The sequence below is a fragment of the Triturus cristatus genome, chromosome 6 (assembly GCF_964204655.1).
Source record: "Triturus cristatus chromosome 6, aTriCri1.1, whole genome shotgun sequence".
NCBI lineage: Eukaryota > Metazoa > Chordata > Amphibia > Caudata > Salamandridae > Triturus > Triturus cristatus.
This window is the reverse complement of record NC_140589.1, coordinates 1199159479-1199168724: the sequence shown is the minus strand read 5'-3', so window position 1 is coordinate 1199168724 and position 9246 is coordinate 1199159479. Positions and strand designations below refer to the sequence as shown.

The 9246-nt window shown below is 49.1% G+C and overlaps 1 pseudogene; it reads right to left on the bottom strand.

Annotated features, from left to right (window-relative positions):
- Positions 1-7538: 7538 nt before the first annotated feature.
- LOC146821166 (28S ribosomal RNA) lies at positions 7539-8580 on the bottom strand (annotated as a pseudogene).
- Between the last annotated feature and the right edge of the window lie 666 nt (positions 8581-9246).

The following is a 9246-nucleotide window of genomic DNA, read 5'->3' as shown; positions in this document are numbered from 1 at the left end:
CACTTATAGCTGTCAGTGGCCACTGAGGCTTGCTGTCCTGGTGGACAGAGTTGCCCCTGAATAGCCCTGTAAATGTGTCTCAGACCTGGCATGGCAGTCTCTGCTTGCACAGTTGTAAACTGTCATGTTGACCTGGGAGTGCACCCATTTACCAGGCCCAAACCTTCCCTTTTTTTACATGTAATGCAACCCTCAGGTAGGCCCAATGTACCCCCATTGGCAGGGTGCAGTGTATGTGAAAGGTAGAACATGTGCTGGTGGTTTTTACATTCGCTAATAGTGAAATCCTGTGTATTTCATTTTTCACTATTGAAAGGCTGTCTGTCCCATAGGTTAACATGGGAGCTGCCTTGTAACATTTTGCAAGTGTAACTTTCCATTGGTACAAGATTAAGAAATGAAGTTTAGGTTTTCTGAACTCAGAATTTAATAACACAGCTTTTAGTGAAGGTGGTTTTTAAATTGTGTGTTTGAAAATGCCACTTTAAGAAAGTGAACCTTTTCTTTCTTTACAATTCTGTGTGCCTCTGCCTGTTTGTTTATTCACTGCCTGGTTTTGGAGTGACACAAGTGTTTTATTTTTAAGTTCAGCACGTGGGGAGCTCTGTCTGCTTCTTGGCTCTTGTTGTGCACAGCGAGTGGTGATCGCTACTCATAATGATAGGATCGGCGCTTGGCTGATCCCCTTGGGATTGTGAAATACGGGCTGTAGGGAGCCCCGACTGATTGCTCCTGTGCTACCCACAGTGCACTGGGCTCTTGTTGCTGTAGAAGTCCCGGCTGCACTGTAAATGCCCACTTCAGTGGGGCCCAATCTACAGAAAAGCTTTGCTGAAGCTCCGCTGTTTTGCCATAGCAACCAGGATTTCAGTTCAAGAATTGCCGGCTGCACCGTGAGAACCCCCTAGCAAGGCCCCATTGCCACGAAGGACACTGTGAGTGGAGCCCGTGGCAGAAGCCAAGCCATCCCAGAGAAGAGTTGGTGCTGCAGGGGGTGCCTATGCCGAAGCCCCAGCCGGAGGACCCTCGGTGCGATACCAAAAGCAGGTGTGCCTTCACCCAGAGGACCTGAAGCAGACCTGGTGATTGGTGGGAACTCAAGTGTTGACCGGAGCGGTCCCGCATTTCCCTTGATCCAAGCAAGCTGGCCCGTCCCATTGTCCTGGGTGGGCTCCCAGTGGTTACCAGTCCTGTTGCCTTTGCCCCGGGACCTGCTGGGGGTGAGCAGCTCCCTTTCGTTGGGGTGGGGGACCCGCCAAGGTCTCCTCACCGGCTGTGGCAGTTTTACGCGCAACAGCAGCCCCGTGCATTTGCGGGCTGCTGCCCTTCAATCCGCTACACACAGGAGACCCAGCGAGGACTCCCTTTCGATTCATACCTTGGGCCCTGTCATGGGGTGTGTTAGTACAGGTCCTTTGGAAATTGCGGGGAAAAACCTTGATGGAGATCCTGGGAGGGGGGAACATCCTGGATATTACCATATGCACAGGAGTAGGTGGGCAGGTACCCTATAACCTACGCTTGGTGCTCACATTACTGCATAACTTGTAAAAGAGGCACAGGTGTGCTAGATTAGTGTGATTGCTTTCACTGGTCATGTTATGGTGATGCATGTTTTCTCGTCCTAATCTAACAGTCTGCATTTTATGCCCTGATGTCATGGTTACTGTTGTTTTATATCTTGCAATGAGGGGATAAAGATTATAGTTTCAAGGGCTACATAGTATGTGCCCAGTGATGATACTGTGATGACGTGTGCAACCTATAAGTAATTCCTTTATTGTACTACCTGCACTATTATGACAATTGCCTAGTTGTCAAAGTGATTTATTTGATGGTGTTCTATGTTTTTTGTATAAAATAAATGAGATATTTTTAGATACTACTGTGTGGAGTCTCTTTTATGGTGTATTTATTGTGTCACTGGTGTGTGTGTTGCGCAAAAGCTGTACACATTGCCTCTGGGATAAGCCTGACTGCTCTTCCAAGCTACCAAGGTGGTGACCAGGCGTTATCTTGGGGTGTAACTCTCTTACCCTGACTAGATTGGTGAGTTCTGCCTGGCTTGGTTGCTTACCCTAGCCAACGAGAAACCCCATTTCTAACACCAGTTGACTTCCTTTCAATATAACTCACTACTTGAGACAAAACCAAATGTCTAACCCTCCACACACTCATCTTTTTCCTGTTGTTACATGGATAACCTGAAACATTTCTTAACATAAAGTTCCTAAATTTATTTTTTGGCCACAACACACACTTGTTACTCATTTTCTATAACAGAGTAACCAGTTTCTACGTTCCTCATCACTAACGAGCCAATCTACTATTACCTACAGCACATTTGTCCCACCATCAAAGGCACAGGCCTCTGTGGTACCCTCTGTGGTAACTTAAGTCTTTTTCCAAATACAAACAGCTTTCGATCCCCCAAATACTCACTTCATCAACACTTCAAATTCCTTTGTAAATTGCTCAAACTATTGAAATGTCAACTCTTTCTTTAATGAGGTCCTAATTATAAACTTGTGAAGAAACAATTAATTTAGTTGTGGTAGAGATGAAAATACAATACCACACACTAACCCACTCTTTCACCTGAACACCTTTTCATTGATTAAATGGCCCACATATGAATCATACACAGACTTCCAGATATTATCATTGTTATTATTTCTTGTCCATTACAAACCACAAATACACACTAATGAAAATAAAATCATCAAGTTTCTTTCATCTTTATATTTGAATGAAGAAGTGACTATATATATTGTTTCTGGCAAAACAGTCTATTGTGTTAGCACCCCATTGACTGCTATTGTCAAATAGTTATGTGGTTGGAGGGCGTTGCCCTGCTATTGGTGGGCATGCACTATGACACCACGCTATTCTTTATGTCCATATTGGTCTATTTACTGGTATATAAGGATTAGGGGCCCTCTTCATCCTACCGTGGTTATATGAGGATGTATTTAAGACAGTTATTTTAACTCTTGGGCATAAGCACAAGGATTTGTTCTTGATCCAAACATGGCTTCTTAGTATTTGGGCCAGTTTTTTGCATGTTGTGCACAAAAATCCAGAGTGATTTGGTGTGTGCGGCCAAATTCTGAGGCTGAAGTTCTCCCCATTTCTAATATATGTAAGGGTTTAACCTTTCCATTAGAAGCACAATTTACCTGCTCTGTTACAAAAGGCATAGAAATCTATCAGAGTAATGAACTGGGAAAACTATGGATTTAAATTGCAGCCAATGAACTCAGCTGGTCACTCTCTGATGTAATTAACACCTACGCTATTCTGGGTCAAGTATATTATAATAACCCTGCTGGGGGATTAGCCAAACCAAAGACGTTTCCAAGAGTGGTCAGTTAGCATTTAGATGTAAGTAGAAGATACAATTGCCCCAATCTCATGTCAATGTCCATGGAGAGCATTACCTCTCCACCACCCGCAGCAGTGGACACTGATGCAGGTCTTTCACTTGTATGGATACGTATCAGAAGATCTTTCTCTCATGTTCCTTCTAGGACTGCAATTAAATAATACAAACTTTACCTCTGATTGTTTATCAGGATGTCAGTGCTAAACATGACGTCAAGGAGGGATCCCCCCAATAGATAGTTAATTTGCTTATATGTGCTTTTTCCAAATTCCTTCTGAACCTGGACTTAGTTAATCTGGACGAGCCCGACCTCCTGGCTGGGATTGGGGAGGCAAATGAGCCCTCATTGGGACTTCCAGGGCGGCCTGGCCATCTAGTCACCCCATTGGAAAGCATAGCGTGCAACCAGATGGCCGAGGTGAAAGGTTCGACCAGATGGCCGGGACTGAAAGGACTCCCATCTGCCCGCCCCGAGCAGAGCCTTCGTGGTAGGGCTCCCGCCTGCCCATGCAGAGCTCGGGGGCTCCGCTTCCCGGGGTCTCGGGACCCCGGCTGGGCCTCAGCCATGGGGGACCGCCGGAGCTCTCAGGCCCGGACGCCCGGGGCAGGACTGCCCATGGAGCCGATCCCGGGCACTTTGCCACGCTGTGGGCCAGAGGAGGGAGCCCCCGGACGGAGGGGAGGTGTTGTCCGGGCATAGCCCATCTGGTCCCCGGCAGAGAACCGCCAGCCTGGGAGGGGTGCTCCCGGCCTACCCTGCCCCTACTTATCCGGAGGAAAGCTACCCCTCTTTCTGGGAACCCGTGCACACCGCGAGACTCAGGGGACCCTGGGTGCGAACGCACCTGACCTCCTGGAGCCCTGGATGGGATCTGGGAGGCAAATGAGCTCTCATCGGGACTTCCAGGGCGGCCTGGCCATCTGGTCGCCCCATTGGAAAGCATTGTGTGCAACCAGATGGCCGGGACTGAAAGGAATCCCATCTGCCTGCCCCGAGCAGAGCCTTCGTGGTAGGGCTCCCGCCTGCCCACGCAGGGCTCGGGGGCTCTGCTTCCCGGGGGCACGGGGACCCCGGCTGGGCCTCAGCCACGGGAGGACCGCCACAGCTCTCAAGCCCGGACGCCCGGGGCAGGACTGCCCGGGACCCATGGAGCCCATCCCGGGCACTTTGCCACGCCGTGGGCCAGAGGAGGGAGCCCCCGGACGGAGGGGAGGTGTTGTCCGGGCATAGCCCATCTGGTCCCCGGCAGAAAACCGCCAGCCCGGGAGGGGTGCTCCCGGCCTACCCTGCCCCTACTAATCCGGAGGAAAGCTACCCCTCTTTCTGGGAACCCGTGCACACCGCGAGACTCGGGGGACCATGGGTGTGAACGCACCTGACCTCCTGGAGCCCTGGATGGGATCCGGGAGGCAAATGAGCTCTCATCGGGACTTCCAGGGCTGCCTGGCCATCTGGTCGCCCCATTGGAAAGCATTGTGTGCAACCAGATGGCCGGGACAGAAAGGACTCCCATCTGCCCGCCCCGTGCCTTCACGGTAGGGCTCCCGCCTGCCCATGCAGGTCTCGGGGGCTCTGCTTCCCAGGGGCTCGGGGACCCAGGCTGGGCCTCGGGCACGGGGAGGACCACCGGAGCTCTCAGGCCCCGGACGCCCGGGGCAGGACTGCCCAGGACCTATGGAGCCCTGGCTGGGATCCGGGAGGCAAATGAGCCCTCATCGGAACTTCTAGGGCAGCCCGGCCATCTGGTCGCCCCATTGGAAAGCATTGCGTGCGACCAGATGGCCGAGGGGAAAGGTGCGACCAGATGGCCGGGACCGAAAGGACGCCCATCTTTTCTTGACCAATAAGCCCCTACACTTACAGATCTCTGGGGAAGGACAAAAGTTGATGCTAAAGGTTATTCTGAGTAGGTCTGGTGATTTGACTAATATGTATTTGGATGAACCTTTTTTTAGTGGTTTGTTGGATTATATTCAAGCTGCACTACCTGCGTGAGGACATCTTTTAAAATGATGTATAGAATGTTCTTTACCCTTCAGTTGTGTTATATGGCCTATTGACATAATGGTAATCTGTCGCACTTGGGTATACTTATAGAAGCACATAGATGGATAGATATTGAAAAATGATTTTGATGAACTTGAATCCCTCTAATCTCATTTAATATTATTCACTCAATTCAAACATATCTAATGTATATAGTAGTACAAATTATCTGATTTGACTTAACTGGGCTCTCACACCTGTCTGCCTGAGCGTTGTTATATTAATTAGGGACATCTAGATTAAGTGATCGTTACAAAATTATGAATGTTCAAATAAGAATTTATCCAAATAAATGTTTGGTTTTGCCAGAACATGGCCGAAAATGGGTTGTTGTTGTGACATTTACAGTCTTTTGAAAATGATGGCGCTTTAAATATGGATTATGCGCCGGTGAATACTTTGGATTTGTACACAGTGTTTGTTCAATACAAACATGGTGTTCTAAACACTGTTACACATAATTAACGTTGGAATAAGGGAAATTTTGTTTAGTCGTATATGTTCATTGTGGGCGGAAAATATTTATAATATCTTAAAAATTGTGTTTCTTTTCATTGCGCGTAGAGTGATTTAGGAATTCAAATATGGTGCTGAATATAGTAGCTAGCGTCTTTTTCATGTCTATGTCCATTTTCAAACTTTCTTATACGGAAGTAACTAGCGGCTACGTGTTGGCAACACGGTTCACTCGTACTCAGGTTTTCACCGTTCGATAAGGTTCGATACGTATAGTCAGGACTACTGGCAGTTTGGTTGAATTAGTACGGAAGATAATACTGGAGTTCACTACTAAGAATTACACGAATGTTACACAAATGTTTTGAAGGTATTGTGATGAAGTTGAATCTTTATTAGTGTTATGGTACATTCTGCCTCAAGTGTGACGGTGTCAGTGCTTTGTTAATTAATAGGACGTAATTTATATAATTACAGATTCTAACATTACAGATATTCAGGTACAGATTTAAATACATTACTATTCTTCAATTGCACGAAGCATGAAACTAACTAGGGTGGTGAGTAAATCAAATATTATGTATAGATTGTTCGATGGACACAATGTAATTGTAAATTTTGTTTGGTTCTAAGAAACACTTGATGCTCTGTTTTCTTTACGCTTATGAGTTTATTTTGAAATTTGTATATATTGACCTTTACAATGGTGGTGTAAAAGAAGGTACCTGTATGCACCTGTGATTACTCTGCACTTGGTACACGATTTGGGGGCATATTCTGTTGGTTGCCCATTATCAATACATTGTATTACAATGGATATTCATTACTTCCAGCCCTGAAGAAGTCGTATGGGATACACCCTTTAACGACGAAACGCGTTGGGATTGGAAGGATTCAGTATGAATAAAAAAAGAAGAACAGAAGTTTAAACCATGACAATCGTTTCTACTGTGTATACTTGTTACTTTAAGCGTGTGCATCAATAATATTATATGTTATATCAATCTTTGATTGAGCCGTTAGGGAGTTTGGGTGTTATTCCCTTTTTGATAGCACCGCTGTGAATTTTCATTCTCATTTTTGCGTTTATGATAAGTTGTGTAATTTTGTTTGTTGCGCCAATTAGCCTATCACACCCACCAAAATTTACCAAAAGTTGATGCTAGCCTGGCCGGCCGGCAGGCCAGCCATCTGGTCACCCAGCCCGCAAGGCCATCTGATCATGCAGCCAGGTGACCAGATGACCCAGGACGACCCAGCCCCCAGGTGCACTGGGAGGGTGCCATGCCCAGCCGCCCTTGCAGTCCAGCGACAGCCAGGGTGGCCAGGCGCTCCGAGGCAGCCTCTCGGGAGGCTCCTTCCCCGGAGCTGCTCCTCGCCTCCCTGCCCGACTTGCGCGGGAGCAGCGGGAAGGAGAGGCGTGGCCGGCCCAGGCCATCTGGTCACCCTGCCAAGCCGTGAGGGACAGTGGCCCCTGTCCCCGCACCCGGGTGGGGCAGGGACGGGAGGGGGCCAGCACATGGTGGAGGCAGCCTCCCGCAGGCACGTGTTACCCCTTTCCGCGTCCCTCCCACCAGCCCGGGAGCAGAGGGACCCACCCCTGGGTGTGGTGGAGGAGGGCGTCCACAAGCACCCACACAGGGAGAGACAAAAGCTTGGCTCAGAGGATGACTTTCAATAGATCGCAGCAAGGTAGCTGCTCTGCTACTTACGTAACCCTGACCCAAAATCAGGTTGTGTATGAATGATTTAGCACCGGGTGCCCCACGAACATGCAGTGCACTAAGGGCGATGGAGGCGGCCCCCTTCCAGCTGCGCTCCGGTCCCCAAGCGGGCAGCTCTACGCATCCGCCCCCCGAGAGAGGCCAGCTATCCCAGGTCAACCGAGGCTCCACGGCACTGCGGTATCGTTACGGTTTAGGGGGTATTCTGACTTAGCGGCGTTCAGTCATAACCACACAGACAGTAGCTTCGCCCCATTGGCTCCTCAGCCAAGCATATACACCAAATGTCTGAACCTGCGGTTCCTCTCGTACTGAGTAGGATTACTATTGCAACAACACATCATCAGTAGGGTAAAACTAACGTGTCTCACGACGGTCTAACCTCAGCTCACATTCCCTATTAGTCGGTGAACAATCCAACGCTTGGTGAATTCTGCTTCACAATGATAGGAAGAGCCGACATAGAAGGATCAAAAAGCGACGTCGCTATGAACGCTTGGTCGCCACAAGCCAGTTATCCCTGTGGTAACTTTTCTGACACCTCCTGCTTGAAACCCAAAATGTCAGAAGGATCATGAGGCCCCGCTTTCACGGTCTGTATTCATACAGAAAATGGAGCTCATGCGAGCTTTTGCCCTTCTGCTCCGCGGGAGGTTTCTGTCCTCCCTGAGCTCACCTTAGAACACCTGTGTTATCGTTTGACAGGTATACCGCCCCAGTCAAACTCCCCACCTGCCACTGTCCCCGGAGCGGGTCACGCCCGATGGGCGCTTGGACGCTTGGAGCCAGAAGCGAGAGCCCCATGGGGCTCGCCCCCCAACCTCACCGGGTAAGTGAAAAAATTATAAGAGTAGTGGTATTTCACCGGTGGCCCGAGGGCCTCCCACTTATCCTACACCTCTCATGTCTCTTCTCAGTGCCAGACTAGAGTCAAGCTCAACGGGGTATTTCTTTCCCCGCTGATTCTGCCAAGCCCGTTCCCTTGGCTATGGTTTTGCTAGATAGTAGGTGGGGACAGTGGGAATCTCGTTCATCCATTCATGTGCATCACTAATTAGATGACAAGGCATTTGGCTACCTTAAGAGAGGCATAGTTACTGCCACCGTTTACCCACGCTTCATTGAATTTCTTCACTATGACATTCAGAGCACTCTGCAGAAATCACATCACGTCAACATCCACCTCGGGCCTTCGCGATGCTTTGTTTTAATTAAACAGTCAGATTCCCCTGGTCCACACCAGTTCTAAGTCAGCTGCTAGGCGCAGGCCGAGGCAGAACGCCGGCCCCGCACCCCCGGGAAGGGGGCACGGGGAAAGGCGTACACAGCAGCTGGGGTGATCCACAGGAAAGGCCCGGCTCACGTCCAGAGTCGCCGCCGCCCTGGAGGGAGGGGCCTTGTCCAGCCGCGGTGCACGCCCAGCCCCACTTCGCACCCCAGCCCGACCGACCCAGCCCTTAACGATCATAGAAGAAAAGTGAACTAAACCAAAGCACATGTTCCTTACCCGCTGAAAAGCTATGGTGGGAAATTATGCTGATTTATCAAATAGGCTTCTTGAGTGCTTAAATGAGTCTATCATGCGTCCCTTCTAGGTCATGTTTATTTCTGGGAGTGTTCTGATGGGAGTATTG